The 22,711-nt window shown below is 42.3% G+C and overlaps 1 protein-coding gene across 4 annotated transcripts in view; it reads right to left on the bottom strand.

Moving 5' to 3' along the window:
• Nucleotides 1-22,711, bottom strand: part of MITF (melanocyte inducing transcription factor) — a 98,387-nt gene that overhangs the window by 55,820 nt on the left and 19,856 nt on the right. Inside the window, exon 1 of one of the 4 annotated variants that reach the window (XM_061362081.1) lies at nucleotides 2,817-3,757. The exons of the other annotated variants lie outside the window; for them this stretch is intronic. The gene's annotated coding sequence lies outside the window, so the exon portion shown is untranslated. Of the gene's footprint in view, nucleotides 1-2,816; nucleotides 3,758-22,711 lie in introns of those variants that run through there. 4 annotated transcript variants of the gene reach the window in all.

Here is a 22,711-nt window from a genome sequence, read left to right as displayed (position 1 = left end):
AAATTCCCTGAAACAAGAACAAAAAAGCCCTAGGCTAAATAAATAAACAAATAAATAAATAAATAAATTCACATTTCACCACCCACCACGAGTCTGCAGAACAAGCACCAGGTAAAGTGAAGACTGCAGAGTCAGCCAGGCCAAAGCAGTTCCCAGGCCAAAGGCACGCAAGACTGATACCAGCCATAAAACAGCCCTGAAGTTATTAGTTCAGGTAATTTGCAGCATCCTTCCTTATTCACGGAAAACCTCCATATGCTGCCATGAAAAAAAGTCAATAAGAGGCTACTGCAATGCCAATAAAAGCAGAAGATCACAGTTTGAGAGGGTTTGAAGGTGTAATGCCCTCTCCATGCCGACATGCAAGTAACAGGCTGAAGTCGGTAGAAACGGTCTGATTGCCCTGTTGAACACCATGGCACTTCCAAAACAGCTCAAGGAAAATAAGCTGAGAGTAGCATCCAATCCCTAAACCACTCACTGAACCACGGCAACTGCTAACTGCAAGGCTGCTTTACTACAGGGATAGCTCAGGGGTAACACACATTTTCCAACATCACTCTCCTGTGCTGATACTCTCCTGCCCTGAACAAAAAGGTGCTCCACACAATCTGGCTTTCCAGAAACCTTGCTCCAAAAACCTGAAGTCAGTTTTGTTAGAAATTGTCCAGCATGTTCTAGATTTACCTGCAACAGTTTTAAAACCCCGGTTTCTGATTACTTATCATTCCTCCACTGCAGTATTCCGCAGCATCCTTTGATCAACTGTCCAACTGCTACCCTCTAAACATCAACACACAAGAGCTTTCCTGTAATAACGTTTCCATTGTAACTCGAACAGAAAACCAAAAATTAGTATTGGCAGAAATATCTTAAATTTTCTATAGTCCATCTTTTTTAATGTTCATTTGAGATCAAATTCAGTGAAACTCTTTGGAACTGATAAACTAACTATGCAAACACAAGGTGGGACCCACCCTGCATGCATTTTTGCACTGGGTGCACTGGTTAACATTTCACATGCGTAAGAATTTAAACAGTGAACTTCAAGCCAGAATGGTCAAATGACATACTTCTCTTGTTCCAATTAAAAACAGGAATATTACTATTTCCAGTGGGGTTGGGAACCTATAAATGCATGTGAAGAACACAAGGAAATGGAAAAAAACATACAAAAAACCCTCAATGTACCTACAGAAAACAGATTTAAAACTACATTTCTGCACAGCAATGAACAGCATACTGCTTTGGAAACATCCTTCCATTCCCCTTATACATAATGGTGGTATGAATTACTGCCAAAGTAAACTGCAAAAAACTGTTTGCTATGGTGGAAACCCAAGCAAGCTTAAGTTTTCTGTGCAGAATCCTGTTTCAAGAGTGTGAAGGTCTCTTTGTTCCCTTTAGTACCAGGTCAGTTCCAACTTTTATGTCTACATATTCTACTGCCCTTGCAAAACCTTTATTCAAAACAATAGAAAACTGGATGATTAAAAATTTAGAAGCAAAAAAAGCCCTGCTAAACGCCCTGGGTAAAAATATCACCACATGTAACATTTTTCCTATTCTATCAGACTACTCCCCAAAGTTTGGCATCTGAAAGCAAACTGTTACTTCATGTAACATAGAGAAGGTATTGGGTATTGAAAAAACTGTTTGCATAAAACCCAGGTAAAAAGATGTATTTACAATCTTCATACACACTGCTAAATCCATCCTTTCAAATGGCAGTTTCTGACCATTAACAACCGTAAATACAGATAAGACTTTTATTCAACTATCATGCTAAATTTCATGTTTCTGCAAGCAGCCCGATAAAGCAGCTCAATTATTTCTCCCTTGCTAATCTGTTATCTAAAAACCACAAAGGATATCATTTCAGACACTAGAAAAACACTTGGAACTTTCTACACTGTGACTCAGCCACCCCAACAGATCTCTATGCACAAAACAAGAGGTTTCCTCTTCTAACTCCATGTTCTATTTAGCTCTTCTGCATATTCACAGTTTTAAGTCCGTATCTTCAGCACACAGACATCTAAGCAACATTAAAGTTACATCAAACAGTTTATGTTTCTTATTCAAAATACTCCTCATGGTATTTGTCCTAGTAACCTAGGACTGAAACTCAAATTGCAAGGTCAGACTCCAAAGTGCTGCGGGACTAGGGAGAAAGAGAGGCTGGTTTTAATGAGATTATTAGACAGCAACTTTCACTGAGCATTTAATTACAGCATTGAATTCAAGCATACATTAAGTGCATCGTAACCAAATTTAGCAGGGACGTGGTTCCAAACCTAAGGAAATCAGAGTATTTCATTCACGTCCCATAGGCTACTGCCCTTTCGGTACAGAGGGCATTTGACTACAGTATTGTTAGCTGAAAACTCGCTCACCCTCACTGCATCCGATCACACAGCAGCATCCACCCCACCACGCACATCAGCTCTGCACTCCACAGCACCTGCAACCATGAACCAGCTGGCTGAACATTAAAGCACATACAAAGGTCTTGTGCATGCTTGTTAGGCTGTTTTTTAGAGGAGAGAGAAACAAGCAAGGAAATATTCACCACCTTGTGTGGGTTTGGGGGTTTTGTATTGCGCATCAGATAAATTCTCAATGTTATTCCTACCTGGCCAGGATGGGAGGGGGAGAAATAGAACACAATGATCACATAACACTGCTTGCTCTCCAACTCCTGCAAGCCAGCTGCAGGAGCTGACATGCAGATGCAGCCCCATGCCAGCCCCACAAGCGACAATTGCTCTGTATAACTGCTGCAGCTTAGAGAAGAAAAAGGACCGACAACTTACCCGGGAAATTCATTCTTTCCACGTTTTGATCCAGCAAGGCAAGAGCTCCCTGGGAACTGCACGCCTGATGGCCACAAAACCAAGACTAGACAGAAAGGTCTTAGTAAGCACGGGCTTCCAGAAAGTGTACTTCCACTCCTACCATCCACCTCCTAACCCTGCCGCTGCATTTGTGGCTGCCTTTGTTAGAATACTTCTGCAAATGAAAACAGATGAGTAACTACTGCTGCTTTAGCAAACTCCCAAGCCCATGGTCACTAATAATAGCTTTGTTCCTTTTATTACTAAACAAAACCAAAACAACAACAACACAAAAAAAAGTTTAAATGCTTGTATAAAATGCACATTGCTGAATGCTTTCTTTCATTGATCCAGTTGCCGTTTCCCATAGGAGCTTAGGCCCAGGACTCTCGAACAATTTATGTGGATCAACATGATGTGGAGCAATCTGAGGCTTTTTGAAGGGGCTGTCCCTCACAAAACTCCCAAAACCAATCAGGGTTTGTGCTCCTTCACTTTAGATATCAAGAGTTCAATTAAAAATCTGAGCAGAGACATTCCCACTTTATGTACACGCTTCACTGCAGATGCCAATCTGAGCTCTCTGGAATGTGGCGTCCCGGAGCTCATGGATTCAGGCAGGGAAAGGTGCTTTGGCAAGCTGTTTTCCCGGTTCCCGCGGCACCCTGGCACACTGCCGCCAGCTCCAACTGCTCCAGGAGCAAACAGGTGGGATGGGAAGGAAAGGGCAGCACATAGGGAGGAGAAAGTGGAGAAGGGCAAGAGGAGAGGAAGAAAACAGAGAGGGTATGAAGCCACTGCTGTGAAATGGCAGGGGGAGAATGATGACATGGAAGTCTTGCCTTGCACAGGCCCTGACCTGGTTCACCGCTGGCAAGAAAAATAACAAACCAACCGAAAGACAACACAAAACCCACTTTTGTTTAAAAAGTCCGATTTTTCTCCTTGGAATAAAGTTATAGGAACACCTAAAAGCTATAAAAAACTGGGTGCAATTCATCCCCTTTTATCAGAAACTCTGCCCGTTCTACCTGACCCTCCCTTCAAGATTCTTCTCTAACAGCCCATGGCCAAGCTGTGGTTATCCCTCTCGGCTTCTGCTCTCACATGCAGATTTTCACCAATCTCAGATCAAATCAGGGCCTCTGTTAGCCTATGTATCTTCCTGGGAAATGACTTGGAGCCGCTGGGCTTTGGCCACCCATGCTGGAAGGCAAGCAGCCATCAAGGAAAAAGAAGATACTGCATCTTCAAAAGTCAGGCCACAGCATCTCCACGTTGTTAACATCCTGCAGCTTTCAGGGTGTTTTAACTTATTAATTACTATTCTTGGGTTGACTGCTGCTGAACAATCCCAAGAATCGCATGGCAAGTGGCTTTGTTGTTTTTACAGGAAGTAACCAAGCCAAAAGCAGCAAAAGCATCCTCTTGTTCTTGTGTGAGCCCCTTTTCACTTTTTTTTCTCATTTTATTTTTTCTGGTTTATTTGAACAATGGCACCATGAACCAGCTTTACAATAATGACTGTTACAAAATAGGAAGCCGTATTATTAGGCAAGCTTTGTCTGCGTAACTCAATCAGCCCAGGGAGGATATGACATGCACGACTAAGACAAAGGACTGGACTGGGTGACCCTAGGCATCTCTTTCAGGACTCTGTTTCTGCAGCTGAGTTACTTAAGAGCTGACGTTTGCTTTTGCTGCTTTACTGGATGTACCATTCCTGTAACTGCCGCAGCAAAGCACCCGTGCTTCCTAAGAAAGCAGATCACCAAGCATGCGTGCAAAAAGTAAACACCTTGGAGAAGCTGTGATGAGAACTTTACCTGAAAATAAGTTTCCGAATGGAAAAGGGAAGTTTTGCATTTAATCCTTTTAGTTTACAAGAGTTGACACAGCAGGACAGGTCAATCTTTCGGCAAACAACCACACAGAGCTTTCACAGACCAACGCAAAACAACTTTAAAGTTGTCTTTAAGCAGTTGCAGGGTTGAAAGGCACTGATTTTCTAAAAGCTTGCCGAGAGCATTGCTGGGACCAGCTCTGGAGTGATACACTTCAGACCAGATGATCAGTAAATCGAAGGCAGACACCTGCCACCCTGTCATTACAGCAACACTGCTGAAACTATGAAAATCAGGTCTAAGTGCTCATCTGAGCAATACTTCAGCAGAGAACAGCAACACAAGTGACTGAGCAACAGCAGTACAGGAACCTGTAAGTGAATCATTAACGAGCAATGACTTCTCCATTACTCACCATGGCTATAGAGTTACTGATGGTAAGATTTGTTTCTAAAAAAAGGGAACAGCCAGCAGTGAGTACTAACACATTCATCAAAGCTCAACACAACGTAGGAAGGCAAGAGGAAGGCATGGGTATCGGTCAGCCTTTGTCCAGAATTGCTGTGCACTGAGGAAGGCTTCGTGGAGCACAGCAGCACCACTGGGAACAGTGCTGCACACCACCTCCTTCCATGGGAGTCATGTTCAGGGGCTCAGGTCAACTCACTGTTGATTTTGCATTACACCAAGAAATTATTAACTCATGCTACAATAGCTATACATCTGTCAGACTGGTGATACAGATCAATAGCCAGCCACCTAAATGTCAACAGCTTGACCTCTAGGCATAGCTTTCCATACCCCTCTACACACATTCTACCACAAATACTTCCAGTATGTTTTCTCGAAGTATATGTGGTCTATGCTACTCAAACTAAGCAACAGGAGAACTGGGCTGACATTCTCAGGCAATCTTCAGGCAGGATTAGCAAGCAATTAAAGCTGTTGTATGAGGAATTTTAAGTGCTCTACCACTTCATGCCAAACAAGAGCTAGTCAAGCTCTGGAATTTATTTTTTACAGTTTTGTTCTATACAGAAACAGAAGACCGATTTTAAGAAAAGATTCCTGAAGCAAGGATTCAACCGATTACCAAAACATCTATTGTTGCTTAAATACTAATATATGCTGAAAGAAATCCTGCATCAAAAAAAGGACATGCAAAGCAATCTGACTGCTTCCTACCAAAAAGTTAACATCTTCCTACAAAACAATTCAACTTCAAACAAAACTGGAAAGTTTAAACATCTTTTCATTGTTTTGTTGGCAGAACTTCACTAATTGCAGCCCAGCCAGTTTGGGTGCAGCACATCCTGGGAACACTTTTAAAGCCAGAACCAAATCTCAGACCCAAATGCACTGTCTACAGCCAGGATCCATCAGGACAGGTAGCAGAGAATATGGCTTTTGTCCCGGGAGCTGGTCATTTAGTCCCAGCTCCACCTCTCCCTTATGTCAGACAAAATAACAGAGAAAGCCATGCATTTCATGAGGGGAAGATTTACAAGATGTTCAAATGGAAAAGCTTGGGTTTAAGTACAACAGAAAACGAAGCAGATTTTATGAACTGTCACCCACAGCTTGCATGGGTTTGATAATATGGGTTGAAAATAATTATTGTCATGAATACACCAACTGGAGCAGAAAAGAGAATGCCACAATGAAAAAAGCGAGTAAATGCAGTTAAATAAGGCAAATGAAGCCTGAGCTAGTTTCAGACTGATCTCCTGTTCATATAAAGAATGCTCTACTTGGAGATCAGGGGTGAGAAATAAGAAGTCATTAGCTCTTCTTCAGGGTTCATGATTCAATACTGGCAAAACACACACTTCAGTGTTTCCAAGCTTAAAGAAAATTCCAGCAGGGTCATGGAAGATGCTATTTATAGCCAGCTTAATCTCTGTGCACTCAAACACAGCTTTTATACATACACATATTCTGTTAGCACTTTAAATAAAGAAAAACACTGTTACTGAAAGCTTATTATTCATTACTTCTGAAAATTAGTTTTTCCTCTTAATATTAGCTGCTCCTGACTGAATGGCACCAAAACATAGCCTACAGTTTTTCCAACCAAATCTGTTACAGGAAGAAAACAGGTCCTGGAAAATACTCAGTGACAAAACAGAGAAAGAAGAATGTGAGAAGCCACTAGCAATTTTTTCAATAGGAAACAAACTCTTCCCAATCTCAAATGTACATCTCAGTACAACTGAGACTGTTCTGAAAACTGGGACATCCAGGCAGTGGGTCCAGCACTGGAACATGTCTGGCAAATGGAAGAAAAGCCAAAAGGCCTGGTCTTCAAGGTCATTCTGCAAGCATAAGCATTGTTAAGCCCTCTGCCCAAAAGAAAACATGCTAGAAATCAGTCCTCTGCTCTGCCTTAGATCTTGGCTGGCTGCTCACTGTAAAGAGCATTTAGTTGTGGGGATGTTAGAAAGAGGGCAAAGCAAACCAGTCAGACACTGGTGTAATCTACACTGGGATGGGGAAGAGATAATGGGATAGCTCCCATGCCAGGCAAACTGTGCCTCTCAAACTGACTGCCTTCTACAGTGAGATGGCTGGCTCGGAGGCAGAACCAGAGAGCAGTGATTGCTGTTTACATGGCTACAAGATGCAAGGAAATCTGGACAGACTGTGCAGCTCTGCAGGCAGCGGTCAGCAGGCCAACCCACACTGCATGGGTTGGTTAATAGTAGCAGCCCTTGGAGGGGGGGGTTCACTCTGGGATCAACAATGTTGATTTTCTTGATGTTACTGATGTTGAACATTGCAACATTTTCATTAGTGATCCTTGGAAGATAAGCAAAGCTTGACTAGCCAAGTAGGCTGCTTAAAGCCCTATCCAACTTCAAACTTGGACACTGGTTGGACCAGATGACCTTTGGGGGTGCCTTCCAACCCAAACTATTTTTGGTCCAAAAATACTGAAGTCTTTGTCTCTTAAATTAGTTACCATATACCTAAAATATATTTTACTCATCCAAGTTATAAAGGTTTCAGCCATGGCAGATGGGGTCAAGAATGATGCGGTCCAGCTGCTCATTACCCCTTGGAAAGATACAGAAGAACATTTATAGTTGCAACAAGACTCTTGCTGCTCTTCAATAACTGCTCTGTGCATGTATCCCTACACAAGGCTCCACAAGAGTCATTTTCTCACAGGGCCCTTGTTGTATTCTTTATTAATCCTTACAAGCGAGTTTGTTGACCTACCGTAACTTTAAGAGATTCAGAGGTTGAGTGTTCCTACCAGCCAAACTCTTTTAATGCAATTAAATAAAGATACCTTGCAAGCTTTTAATAACGTTGACAACTACTAAAATTCAGCTAGCTGAGCCAACATGAAACCACTAAGCCCTTACATACATTCTCCTCTCCCCATCGAACATGCCCAGCACAGAACGCCATGCGGAGATGGCAGATTTCCGTAACTGCCTTCCTAAAATACTAACGGATCAAATCTGACCGTAAGGGAGTGATGAGCAGCTCAACCTCCCTCCTTCCCCCCGAAACAACAACGTGGTGAGTCAGCCCTCAACGTTTCTCCTCCTCAAATCTAACACATGCGTGCGCGCGCGCACGCACACACACACACACACACACACACACACACAGAGAGGTTGTTAGCATGCTGCTATTTTACAACAGTGCCAGGGCCCAAGATACCTCGGTTACCTTTAGGCAAGGTTTAGGAAAAGATTATAGCTTGGAGGAGCATAGCAGAGCATCTTTACCAAACACTAGTGCCAGTCACAACTCGACATTTCTGACACACTGCATTTAAGGTTTGAGTGAGTATCTATTCAGCACCGAATATAGTACATTACCAGTGTACATGCATTGGGAAAAATTAAGCAGAATCGGTCAGAATCTATCCTTGTTAGTTTCCTGTATGTGATAGAAATCTTCTAGCAGTCATAATTCATAACCAGACGTCATTTCTCTTAAGTTACACCTCAAAGGAAACTTGATGTACATCCAAACTTCTGCAAGCTTGCTGCTTTCTGTTGGATGCATCTTTCGTTTTCCCTAAGAGTGCAAATCATGTTCTGGAAAGGCTACAACATGCCAGGGATTCTTAAAATAGAAAGGCCTGTAGCTGGTGATACTGCAAATATAAAGACAGCTATTGGTATAGCAGTGGGAGTAATAACAGTGACATAAACCCAGAGCAGCCCAGCGGTCAAACTCCATTGGCAAGCTGCTGATGGCTCCTAAAGCTCAAGCTGGTGAAAGAGAATAGCCATTTAACAGTTTGAATGGGCACACCGCAACCAAAATGAGTTGTGGCAAATTCAAAGCACAATTCTAACCTTTGGGCTTTGATGTTACTAAATTTAGGAGTTTCAGCGCAGGAAGGGAGGCAAAAATGCTAGAGAAGTGCTTTAGTAAGGTAACAGAGGGAGAGCCACTGCTGTATGACCAGGGAAAAAAAGCACAACGTTGCCTTTCTGTAACAGCAGAGAAGGGTATGAACACCAAGCCAAGAACCTCAGAGAAAAAAGCTGGTAAGAGAAAGGCTTAGCCACTAAACTAGTAAAGCCTAAAGACCTTGAAGTCTGCTTAAAAATACTAGTTGTCAAAGTTATCAAGGCACACCACCAGTCAGAACTGTGCCCAAGTCTAAAATAATAATGTCATGTTTATTTCTGTCCCTGACTCCACAGTAGGTGCTCCAGCTATATCTGTGCTTCTTGTAGCATTTTAAAGGAAACATACACAGTGACTGAGCGCAGTAGTAGAGGGTGTATCTGATGATCTATTTCTGAGAGCAGCCTTGGTGCATCACCAAGTTAATAAGCAATTTCAGGTCAAGAGAGAGACCAAAGCATACATTGAGGAAACTTTTCCAAACATTTTTAAGTAACTGTTTCTATTGCAGTAAGAACAAAAATATTCCATCGATTTTGGAATAATTTAATGAGCCTTGTTCAGTAAACTAAAAGAAAACTATTTAAAACATTTCCATCTAATAGGTGACTAAGCCTTTAGACATGCAATGTCTAAAACCCAAGCCAATGGTCAGAGCCACTTGAGCATACCATCCATCTGGCAGTGTCATTCAATCCATCAGGCACAGCAGCACACACATCTTGACAACAAGTCTTCCCAAAGCTTGTGAAGAAAACACTGCTGGTCTCTCTGGTCAGCATGGAGAACCAGAGGGGAGATAACCATGTCCCAGCACTTCCCTCTGATTTCAACTGCATTGCAACTTAATGCAAGTACTAATTTGTATGTAAAAAAGAGAGACAAGACAGCAAGGCTTAGGACAGAGATAACAGAAATTGCCTAAATGTCAGAAAATAAAGGATGGCTGACTTCAGTTTAGCTGCTTGATCACTACTCAGGATGCACTGTCACACAGGGCATTTCAAGCATCCTTCCTGCAACCAACATACCTCGAAACAAAAGGACATTCACCATGTTATTACCAAGAATTCAAATCTCAGGTCGAAACAAAAGTTGAGCTTCTTGCTGAAGACAGGAAAGACTGCTCCCAAAGGATAGCTATTCCTGTGACAAGTAACACCTTCCAGTAGCAGCATATGCACACACAAAAAAAACCCAAATAACAGCCCCAGAAAAAACAGCTTCACATTTGGTGAAATAACATTGTACATGGGAGATTGAAAGAGGAAGTCTTTCCTATTCCTCATTCCAAGCTTAGGATGACAAGCTGCAGATAACATGAGCTGGACTCAGGTGTCCACATAGAAAAAACATTGCTTAAAGGCCCTGGGCCAGAACTTAGACTCAAAGTAGATGGCCGAGATTACCCTTGGTCAGCCTTAACAGCGTTCAGTACAGCTCCTTTGCCTTCCCTAAATATGAAAGAAACTAGGACAGATGACTGCAGGATGCACCTGCAAAGTAGTTGCTAAGAGCAGCTGATGAATAAATCCATTCACCTGAAACATCAAAAGTTATATTCTTGCAATAAAAAAAAATTGATTTTCTTGTAGCCATCATGGTCACAGGACATGAGCAATCCACGCGTTTACAAAGAAACTACTTCAATAGATCAACTGAAACATTGCAATGGGTGGAATGTAAGCTTTTAGTAGACAAATTCTTCATTAGGCTGCATTTCGGTGTTTCTCACACAAGATGAGCAGAGCAAAATGACAAACAGGACACTGGACAAATCTAATTCTCTCCTGTGAGGTTAGCAGTTACATTACAGCTCTACCAGTTCCAGCACCTACTTTCTCACATAATTAAGCTACCAAACTATAAGAAAACAGTTGCTTAATGGTTGACCAAATCTAAAATACCGTGAAGTCCAATAGCATGTCAACAGACAGACCATCATTAGCAACAAAGAGATTTTTCACATGCCATTGGTTGCACAAACAAAAAAACCCACTGCCGTTATGGAACAACTGAGTTTTCGTATAAATTAGTAATGTAACTATAAAAACATTAATTTATTCCTTTTCACTACATTTTGAAGAAGCCCAGTTCTGAGATGCAAAGGCAGCTCTGCTTCAATTTGATTAGTTTGGAGGAGGAAAGGGTGGGGAAACAGGAAATAATCATTTATGAACAGAATAGAATAATCTTAACGCAACCAAGCCATCACTTCCCATTCAGTTGGCAAGTTTTTCTTTATTGTATGATGGGAACATGCTAAATCAAGTCACCACATCTGAATTCCTCCCCTTGAATGACAGAGGCACAGTGAGGCTTTAACATCACCAGCGTCATGCAGTACAGCTTTCATGCTAAATCCTAGTTATCCCACTGCTAGCCACAGAAGCAAACAATTCTGAGTAAACAGGCAAAAAAAACCAAAATCACAGCGAGATGTAAGCTACAAAGCACACGTTATGGCTAGTCCGGGTCATGGAAATAAGGATTAATAGATAGTCAAATGGAGGATAAAAGGAAAAAAAGTCATGGAGAAGTCAGAACCCCTCCTGAATGCAAAGCAAACTTACGTCCTGCCACAAGTGCACGGTCGCCCATCCTAGACTGCTCTCAGAAGTGGCCAGGGAGAAAAATCCTAAGCGTTTCCACTTCTGTTGCTAACAAAAAGTTCTTAATACAGAAAGTAGCCTCTCCTTGTCCCGCTAGCTGGATTTTTAACTATTACTACTGTCCTTCATTTCTGTATTACCTGCTTTCCTACCCTTAAAATCCAAAATGAAGTAAATTCGCATAAAAGAGCTCTGAGGATCCTTGTGTTTGTGCTGTACAAAACACTATGAAGTAGAAAGATACAGCTGGAATGAGTGAAAACACAAAGAATCAAGATCCGGCTATTAGGGACGAAGCTACAGAAATTTCACCTAGTCTGCAATAATACAGGGAGAGGACAAGGCAGAGAATGAAGTGGGAGAGTTCACATCAAAAGAAAGGATGCAGCATGAGAGGCCTCCTTTAGGAGAAAGGGGGACAGGAAAACGCAAGAAAATAAGAGATGTGGAGAAGAAGCTGCATGGGACAACAGTCGGCATGCAAAGAACAGCTCCAAGGGATGCAACACAGGAGGGGCTGCAGCATGAGAAAGGTGTGAGCCAGGTATCAGAGCAGGTGATATGAGCAATAAGTAAAGACACGGCCAGAAAACTGTGTGGAGAATGCAAGTATCGACATAGTAAGGATGGAGGAATACTTGTTGGGGTCTATGTGGAGAAAGACAGAAGGTACAAGAGATGCATACATACAGGTCCAAGAACAGCATCAGATCTTAAAAAAGAAGTAAAAAAAAAAGGAAAAAAAAAAAGATTACTGAGGAACTGAGAACAAGAAACCTCAACAGCTTTTGATTTTGTTCTGTTTAAGGAAAGGTCAAAGATACAAGTGTTGTGTAACAAAATGACAGCTTCAAGAAGTGAGCTGGTCAGAGTTCACTCTTGGTGTGTAGGACCATGCAGGAGAGGCTTCCCAGACCCAGCCATGAGCAGACAGCACAAGAACTTCCTTTTCCAGTAACCTGAAGGATGAGAAGTAGCCTGTTGCATGTGTTATTACCATCTGCCATGTCTCTCCAGCACTGACTGTTGAGCTATTCCTACCTGTCACAGACTATCACTGCCAGCAGCTCAAGGCCACAATAATGAGTAACTGCAATAAGCTGGCTCTGTCTGCACAGAGGGAAAGGTTATTTGTGTTCTGAAACATTTTGTAATAAACTTATTATAAGAAGCTCACAGGAGAGTTACGCTTAATGACACTAATGTCAGATGTAAATAACTATAGGGCTTAATAAGGACCAGGGCTCTGTCCCTGACTGCTGCTCATCTACATCACCTGGGGATAAGATGCTCCCTTTTCTGTTTCTATTTCCCCATTTGCAATGCAGGATGATAAAGGCCTCTTCTATAAGGCATTTTTTGAATTAGAAAACAAGCCACTGTTGTCCGGGCACAAACAATGGTCCCTGTTCTGAAGAAAATGGAAAGAGGCCAAATACTTGGATGTATAACCCAAGCAGAGCTGCAGTGAGGGCATGTAGACTGGCAGAAGGTACATGGCAAGCTTAGGGATGCCCAGCACTGGCATTAAAGTGGGGGGAGCACACACCACTCTCCCTGGCTTCTCTCTCCCTCCACTACCCAGAACAATACTCCTTATACACAACATTTCACTGCACAAGCAGCTGTGCTTAAGTTCAGGAAAAGAAAGAAAAATAAGTATGAAAAGAATCTGGGATGCTGGAAGATTTGCTTTCTTACTCACAGCATGCTGTATTTGCCTCTGCAGTTTTTCCTCACGTCTCTGCCCAGTTGGGAACCGAAACTAGTTAAGTAACAGTACGGTTCACCCTTGATGATGCAGAGTTTCTAATGAGGGACTTCCCAAGAAAATAATACTCAGACTTTGAGTAATAATTATTCACAAATGTTATAAATAAACACACAGCTCCGAATTCTTTTAATTGGGCAGTTCCCACCCAGAAGTTCTGTTCCCCCTAAATATTTACAGTTTTTAAGAGGAAACCATAGAACATTTCTCCCAGTGATGGAGGAGCTTAAGAGTGGCCCATGTCAAAATGGACTTACTGGAGGCCTCTGTTACCAGTCTTATTTCAGACTAGGTAAAAAATTGATGAAGATAAAAACATTCATTTGCTGTACATATTTGAATGAAATTAGTTAAGTGTGTAAAGGTTGTGCCCATCTGCATTAAAAGTTACAATTATATTTGAAAGCATTAAACAAACCAGCTGCTGAATGATTTGCTTCTGCAATTCCAACAGACAGCAGCCCATACGCAGAGGCTTCTGTTTTGTTACATTCCCTTACACATACTGGGTATTTTACCCACTGTGAGTGGGATTGCTCTTTCCCCCTACATAAAAACAGCTTTTTTATCCAAGACACAAAACCTAAACTTTTTATGTACCTCTCCAGTGCCGTGTATTAGCATTAGGGTTTGTGCACATTTACTCATATATACACCAAGTCTCTACCTGCCACATATAAGCTACTTAATTATTTGTTTGCACTGCCACAGCACAAAGAAGCAGTCAACATCAATCAGCATCTTGTACAAACACCACTACACAAATAGCAAACATGACCACTCATGTCCCAAAGAACTTATTATAGAAGACAGACAACATAAGTACCATTGGAGGAGACAAAAGCATGCCAGGACACAGCAGCAGCGCTTACAACAGATGCTAGCTAAAGGAGTGAGTTTCTCTTATTTTAATAATAACAATAAAAAAACCCCAGTCACTTCCTACCATGGATCTCTTCTTCCCTTTGAAGAAAGGGGAAATAGGAAGGAGGAACACTTTTTCCATACTGAAGTTTATGGTCAACTCACTTTGAGGCAACAAGGCTAACAGAGAGAAGCTTTTACTTGAAACACGTTGTAGCTGGTAGTCTTCCCTCTCCATCCTCACCGCTGCACTGGACCTCCCCTTCATTCTCTATGAGCACAGTTGATTGTATATAATGCTGCCACAGGAAGTTTTGCAGCAGAAAGCATCTCAAAATCACCTTTACCTGCCATTTTAACCCCCTGCACTGGCAAGCTAAAGATCATAGAATGGTGTGGGTTGGAAGGGACTTTAAAGATCATGTAGTTCCAACCCCTCTGCCATAGGCAAGGACACAGATCTCAGGGGAAAGAAGGGAAAACAGAGACAGATGGAAAAAACAGGTGCCTTCTATTAAGGGCACCTTGTCAAAGAACAACCCAAAGAAACTGAAGAGATGGGGCAGGAGAATACCACAAGAGACAAGAAAGCAAGGCAAGCATATCAGGTGAGACACCTGCTGTAAAGGCTTTGTGAGATGACTCACCCAGTCCTCTGCTTCTCTCTCCAGCTTAGCTCTACACTGGATCAGTGGGAAGTGCTACACATCAGGAAGAAAGGGTGGAGTTGACAGAACATTTCCTGGGCAATCACAGGAGCAATAAGCAGCCTGTTTGTCCGCCCAGTGCAAATTACAGGCACACCAACACTGCTCAAACACACAGAGCACAAAAGCACCCTGAAAGCTGCTCCATCAGCCTTACAGTGGCAGGGTGCAAAAAGGCTGGTTATCATCTGTCCCTATCATAGGGAGCTCTGCAGTAGTTAGCATCTGATAGGAACACTTCAGAGATTCCCACAAAAACATGAGACCAGCTTCCTGCCAGTCTCTCAGCTTGCAGCACAGTTCATTAGTAAGACCATTTTAAAAGGCTCACAAGGAAAACAACCACCAAACTGTATTCTGTAGGACAAGGTGGATGAGCACACAGCAAATGGCTCAGGAAGGTGAAGCAGATGTGCTGTAACACAGGACGAATCTGGAATCCTGACTTCCAAGGTGGGAAGCAAGTGAAGTACATGTATTAAATTATGGCAGCCAGTTCACTTTACTAATAAACAAAAACCCTTCCAGGATGAAAGAGCAAGTACAGGAAATAAGGGATGGGGAGCCTCATGGCACTGCTGGGAGGGACAGAAGATAGACATGTCATGATAAGGACAGTTCTCACAGCAAAGAATGTGACATCCTTAATTTCAAGCCAGAAAGAACAGGCAAGAGGCTGAGTCTGAAGGCTCCAAGTTCCCCTTGGAACAAAAGACTGAAAGATCTTCTGGAGACGTGGCTCCGCTTACTCCACAAGAAGGGCCAAAGGCACACGTACAACAAAGAGAGGGACTGAAACCAGCGCGAGCAGATAAAGCAGAAACTCACCTTGATGTCAGCTCCCAGCCTGCTGCCGACACCTGCCCCAGAAACCTTCTGGACAAAGCTCCTGCCTGGCCCAACTCCCTCCCACTTCCCTGCCACCTCGCTCCCCGTGGAACAAGACTCCCAATGCCCCATAGCCTTCCCTCACATATGCAGCCAATACCTTCATATCCTGTGCTATTCATCTTTTCATCCTCATAGCAGAGCTATTACCTACAACACTCCTAATCACAGTTAATTGGTATATGTTATATGGAAGAGATCCATAATCTTCAAAGCATCTCCCAAACAAACCACAGCAGAAGAGATTGCCCCCCTCTGCTCAAGGCATCTGGCAAGAGCACAGCAGCAGACATTACACCAAGTGGCCTTTTTGTTTCCACTCCCTGAGTCACAACCCTACGCATCAAAGATTGATTTCACACCTATCTGGGATGAATGAGCTTTCCTAAGCGTTTATGACATACTAAAGAAACCAAAGCAGCAAGGGGAAGGTATGACTCACCAAGTATTTGCTAATCTATAGCTGATCTTCAGAAGTTATTACATTTGTATCGTGTTTCAGAAATAAACATGTAGATTTCCAACACTTATCTCAGACCTACAGCACACAGCACTCTATCACTATGGGCTACCGCAGCTGCTGGGAAGACAAAGCCACATACGGTAGCCTTCTCCTGGAGACACAAAAAAGTAAGTTACCCAGATCAGTCAGATATAAAGGTCTCCCATAAACAAGAACAGAATAGTTAGGGTTGGAAAGGATTAAAGGAAAGGTTGGAAAGGACCTTAAGATCATCTAGTTCCAAACCCCCTGCCACGCGCAGGGACACCTCACACATCGATTAAAGGCTTTCTCTATTCTATTACAATCCCTGCTCTCTTCTACTAGGGCTAAATAGCAGCACAGGCTCAGCAGACTCAGAACCTACAAGAAGTTTAGTTTATTCCTGTTTAACCACCATCATGCTTCTCAGGTTTCCAGAAGGACCATATTGTCCCTTCCCATCCTCAAAGGTATTTGGCAGGAGAAGAGGCAACGCCTATACCATAGCTGAACAGATAAACTGTCTCCCTCGGCTGTCTGAATCACTGGTTTAAATTAGGCACAAGAATATGGAAAATCCCAAGCTTTCCTTTGCCTCCCCATACTCCTACTCCCTGTTTCAAGGGGGGAAATCCTACAGAACTTTAGGGATCACTTTTGCTCCCAGGTAGAGAGAAGCAAAGTACATGACAGCAGGTTCCAGGCTCCTTGGCCTGGCTATGCTTCCTTCCAACACCAGTTTGTATGATGATGTTAGGAGACGAATCCAGACTAGAGAGGTGGATTTGCACGTGGGCAGTCATTAGGTAAGGAAAAAGGCTGTAACACTTAGAGCCAGACCGGGATTGATAGCTCCAAATTTAGGGACTTTTGTAAATAATCCAGCACAGATTTCCCTCATTCCCATCCCCCATATTTTTTAAGAAATACCGTCTGTATCACAAATGTAAAAGCTGAGTACAAGAAATGCCACCTTTGCCACAAAAAGAGTTTTGAACTCTAAAATATCCAGATGTTGGTGAAACCACTGGAGTGAGGGAGGGCCAACACCCAGGGAGGTTGGACCTGCCACAGCTGGTGATGCCAACAAACTGGAACCCACATTAGGAAGATGAGAACCACCACAACAGACCACACCATCAATACCACCATCCTTTACAACAGCTATTATCAAGCACGTTAAAAGAAATTACAGAACATTTAGTAGGGAAGCTTATTTCCTGCTATTCCCAAAGCATGGAGAGCTGCATTCCCTCCAGCACTTTCATTCTGGCCTCACAGTTATCCAAGAGCATTCAACTGCCAATTCCATAGCATTAATGCAACAGTGATGCTTGCAGGAGAATTATGCCACATGCAAAGGGTTCTTCCTCCTGACCAAAGCAACACACATTATTCCATATATTTCTATAAAATCTCTCACTTTGTTTTTAAAGTCATCCAAAGACTTAGGGCTGTGTTGTCCCATGCAAAAGAAACAACGTAATCTCACAACTTAACCTAAAACATGCACAAAAATGCCAGATGTGGTGGAACCCCGAAAGGACATCAGAGCAAACCAAGTTAGCTGCCTGAACCTCCATCAAAACCAGTTATTTTTTATTCTTTCCCCCATTTTTCCCCTTTCTTGCTTTATCAGATCCAAAGTCTCTTTGCTAGTTTCCACTCTTTCTTTTCTCCAGGCCATATTTTTATTGTGTGAGGGCACGTCTGCTCGACAACAACAGGAATGAAGCACTCAAATACCTTTAAAACCATGCTTATTTTCAATATATTGTTCCTATTGCATTTCATGTTCACCTTCAATGACTACTAATATACCAAGACAAGGCCTTTGTTTCTATTTAAACAAAGTAAATCTCACATCACTTGGCAACAGAAGCACTGCTCGAACAGAGTAACCAACAGCTACTCTTAACAGTGTATGAGAATGAGACAATCCCCATTAACTATGGTTAATAACCACAGTTTCGCACCCTATAAAAGTTCTGCTGCTCAGCAAATGAGGAACAAGGCAACCTTCAATTACCTCTTTCTTGTGCCTACTGGTGACCAAGCACCTGCCTAACTCCTGAGAGCACTGTTTCTTTCAGGGGGAAAACTCTGAGAATTCAGCTTTCATTCAAACAAGTAAAATCTAGATGTGACTTCAGGTGCTTTTACAGCCTTAATGTTCTTAGGAAGGAGTATGCATCTTGTGCCAAGACATACCTTCCTCCCCACCAGGTAAATCCTCCACTGGGTAACAGCTATAAAAGAGCTGGATGACTAACAAACATGAATCCAACAACTGAAAATAAGCAGATTGATCTGTTATTCCCATTCTTGCCAGCAAGTGTTGCTGTTTACTAAGGGAAAGCAAGAACAAAAAGAACAAAAAAGAGAGATTGCTAAATTCCCTTATTGTGTTTGTACCCAAATCCTTCCATGCAGAATTCTGATTCATCAGTTGAAACTCAGTGTGGCTTCCGAAGAGCTTCAATAGCTCCTGAGAGTAGAAAGTTTGCAGGCTGTTTTCTGGGGACAAAAAAAACCCTCTGAACATACATATATGATCTTCTGCAGTGTTGATAAGCACACTGCAAATGCCCAAGGAGAAAATTTGTGTGGGGAGATAACTGCAGAAACTATTCTTAGTAACAGAGTTCTGCATCTGTTGAAGTAACTCTGCTGGCACTGCGCTGAGAATTTATATTCACAAACACGTGCTCCAAATGTTGTGAAAAATGCACTATTTAAAATTCTGGTTTATGTAACCTGAAACATCTCCGAGAGCTCATAGAGGTGTTTGCACTGAGTACAGAGAACAAGCAGAGCCTGGAGCGGTGGTCCCCAGTGCAGGACTCAAACAGCAACGGGTAGTGTGTGGGCAATGGAAGCTCGCAAATTAAAAGCACAACAAAAGGTAGAGCAAAGCCCCATCTCCCACAGAAGCAGGTTACACAGAGGCACAGGCCTAAGCATGGCTGGAAAACACAGCTTGAAAACCGGGGGTTTGCCAGCTAAGCCACTGTCACTCAATATGAGAAACTGATCTTTAGCGAAAGATTAAAACAAATCCTTAACATCCAATGTACCACGGAATTCCATGTGCTGAGCCCCTCATGCAGTCAAAGTAAGACCGACAGACAAGCAGCAAAACCCTTGAGAGACCTGCAGATGAAAATAATATGGTGCAAGCCCCATGCATATGTCAGTGAATGAGATGAGAAACAGTATGAAGTACCAGAGCCCCAGTTTCCCATTATAATAGACACTTTTACTGATCAAACTTCAATACTTTAACAGTCTTATTTCCGTCTGAAACTTAATTTTTGATAGAAGAAAAGTTCTTACAGACATTTATTTTTCTTTCTAGCATCAGCAATTAAGTCCCCCCATAGTGTTTTATTTTTGGACACTATGAGAAGCTGGGCAGAAGCTCCCTCTCCCCCATACATCTTCAGTGTCTCCTGAATTAGACAAAGCAGAAATCATGGTAAAGTACACTCCTTCTACTGTAATTCCTTATGGTTATGCCGCTATGTATCAAACCCCTGGATACACCTCTAAATAAGTACTACAAATAAAGTGCTGTCAAATAGATTAAGACCATACACCTCTAAACCTGTAGCTGAAATCTCATCAAATGGCTCAGAGCAGTCTCTACATTTGGTATCACCTGAAGACCACTACAACACCTTCCTGCAACAATTACTGACCCCATTAAAGTCATTATCCCACCTGGGAATAACTGGGACCTTTACTTGTGGAGCAGCTGTAGGAAGGCTGAAGTCTGAAAGGATTTAGAAGGACAAGTTGCAGGGACTTGAGTAAAACAGTTTTCTAGTCAGTTAAGCAACCAAAAGCAGCATTAGCCTGAGTACCACTCACACCAGACTTACTCATAACCCCTTCCTCCCAGCTCCCAGTGGTCGTACTCTGATACCCATTTTGAAAGACAGTCTCCCTCTTTAGCCACCTTTTATTAAACCACTCTTTTTAAAAGCTGATGGTACAGACAAGGCCCTGCAGGAGTTGCAAAGAATGTATTTTTTTCCTGCTAACCCATCCTCATAGCAACAGCCAGAAATACCCTTCAGTAACCCGTACGTGTCAACAAGCTCCATTACAGCCCAGGATGTTTGCTATAGCAGTTATTTCACAAGCCTCTGGTGGGACTGTAAATTCTGGCAGTGTCAAATACATTTCCTTTTATTACAAAACCCATTTTTTTGAAGCCATCAGAAAGATTTCTCATTTTTAAACTAGCACTTCTATATTTAGAATATTACTTGGGTTACAGATTTATTTTTTCTTCCTGACACTGCAGAAATGGAGAAAAAGAAAAGGCAGGAGCACTAGCCCAGGAGAGCAGGAAGCTTTTCAAACACTGGAAAAGGTTTTAAGGCCTTGGAGAAGAGGACTGGACTTCACATCCTCTGGATTTGAAGGGAAGGACCAAATCATGACATCCAGCCAAAACACAGTCCTTGATTTCACCCCTCAGTAAAATGGAAACTCTTCCTCTGGCCAGGCTCACTTGCAATGTGACTTGTGGTCTGCTCCAGAAAGCAAAGAGTCAAGGAGTTGCATGGATGTGGGGTGAAAAACCAAAGGTCCATCAAGTACCTGGTCAGGAGAGGACCATGTAATTTCATAACATTTCTTCCCTGCTGGAAGTACAAATACTGCCTACTGACCCCTCAGCCAAACAGAGGGAAGCAGATCACACTCACCAGGCATCTGGTCCCCCAAAGAAAGGCAGCCTTTAGAAGCTGTTTTAACATACATGTTGAAGTAGATCATAGTATGAAACTTGTGAGTCAAATAAAAGATGACGAATAGTTGATGGAAGTACAGATTTCAGTTAATCTAGCAACTGAACTGATACATTAAGAGGACAAACAAGTCTCCCGTACATGCAAAGATGAACATGACTCTTTCAACCTCTAAATAAACACTAAATCAAACTAACAAACATCACTGACAGGATAATGACTAGTATCTCATGTAAAGCAAAGCACCGTATAGCTCACTGTTATGAACTTGGGAGATTTTAGTGCCTTGGAGTTCTCCCAACCCAGATGAGCTTTTTTAATCAATTCTGGATTAACTGGCTCAGTTACCTACTCAGAGTAAATGGTATCCAAGTTTTTGATTTCTTGACTAAAACCTGCTCTGCAGCTAGAATTAATACCAAGGCCTACCCAAGCATCTTGGTACAAATAAGCCGGGGGAGGGTTGCATACATTAGTTCCCAGATCTTTGGATATACTCTTTTTTGGGGGGGAAGGCAATGTTCCAATAGTTTCTTAAAACGATGGCAGCAGAACAGAGTGTGAAGCTGGGTGGCATGTAGCTGCCAACACATCAAGCATTTGCAATGATTCATTAGCCCAGACTTTGATGAGATGTTCCTGGATTTGAAATAGAGAAAGAAGGAACTAGACATCCAACCTGCTACAGAGCTCAGCTGACTGGTACCCAAATTCCAGGCACTGGGCAAAAACATGGAATAAGCAGACTCATGGTCCATCCAGCTCAGCACGCCATCTCCAACAGGAAAGCACACAAGCACAGCTACTACCTGTGCTCTGCTGCTCTGTAACCCTCCAGCACCCAGTCATTAACTAAAGGATAGAGCAACCCCAGTCCAGTTCCCAGTAGTGTTTTGTCCCTGAAATTGTCTCTTTCCTTGAACCTACCAGTACAATCTACCTCCACAGCCCCCTGCAGCAACCAAATCCATTAACTACCTGCTTAAACTTATTTCTTTCCGTACAAACCCGTATTACTGCCTTGCATGTACTTATTTCTAACACAAGTAGGTACCCTGTCAAATGGTGGAAAAGTGGTCTGCATCTTGAAGTCATACACATTAGCTGGTAGAAGAGAATAAACCAAGAGAACAGCCACTGGCAGAGCTACACTTTAACGGCTCAGTATTTGTATTAAATCATCATCTAACTTCCCTGTCTCTATTTCTTTTTTCAGTGAAAACATTAAATTTCCTATGTATTGAATCCTAATCTGTTTTTCCTATTAAACCTTGTTCCAGGCTTCCATCCTCCCCTTCCCCCAAGAAAGGGTCTTTGAAAAGTTTTTAACAAATATCTTGTACAATTTAGCCTGCTCCAGCTATTTCCAGATGACCTCCAACATGATGCATTTATTCACTCCCCATGAATTTTCCAGTAAGGAAGAAATAAATGGAAGCAAGATAGGATTTCTGAAGCAGGAACCTTGCCGGTACCTCAGGAATTACAATACTTCATTTCTTCTAGCAAATTCACACAGAACTGGATCCAATTCATAGAGATACCAAAACTCCCTATGATTTCA

This window comes from Neopsephotus bourkii, unplaced genomic scaffold (assembly GCF_033783945.1).
Source record: "Neopsephotus bourkii isolate Nb327-2 ecotype Australia unplaced genomic scaffold, CSIRO-AGI_Nbou_v1 NB_1080, whole genome shotgun sequence".
Lineage (NCBI taxonomy): Eukaryota > Metazoa > Chordata > Aves > Psittaciformes > Psittacidae > Neopsephotus > Neopsephotus bourkii.
The sequence above is the reverse complement of the archived record's forward strand: the minus strand, read 5'-3'. Positions and strand labels throughout refer to the sequence as shown.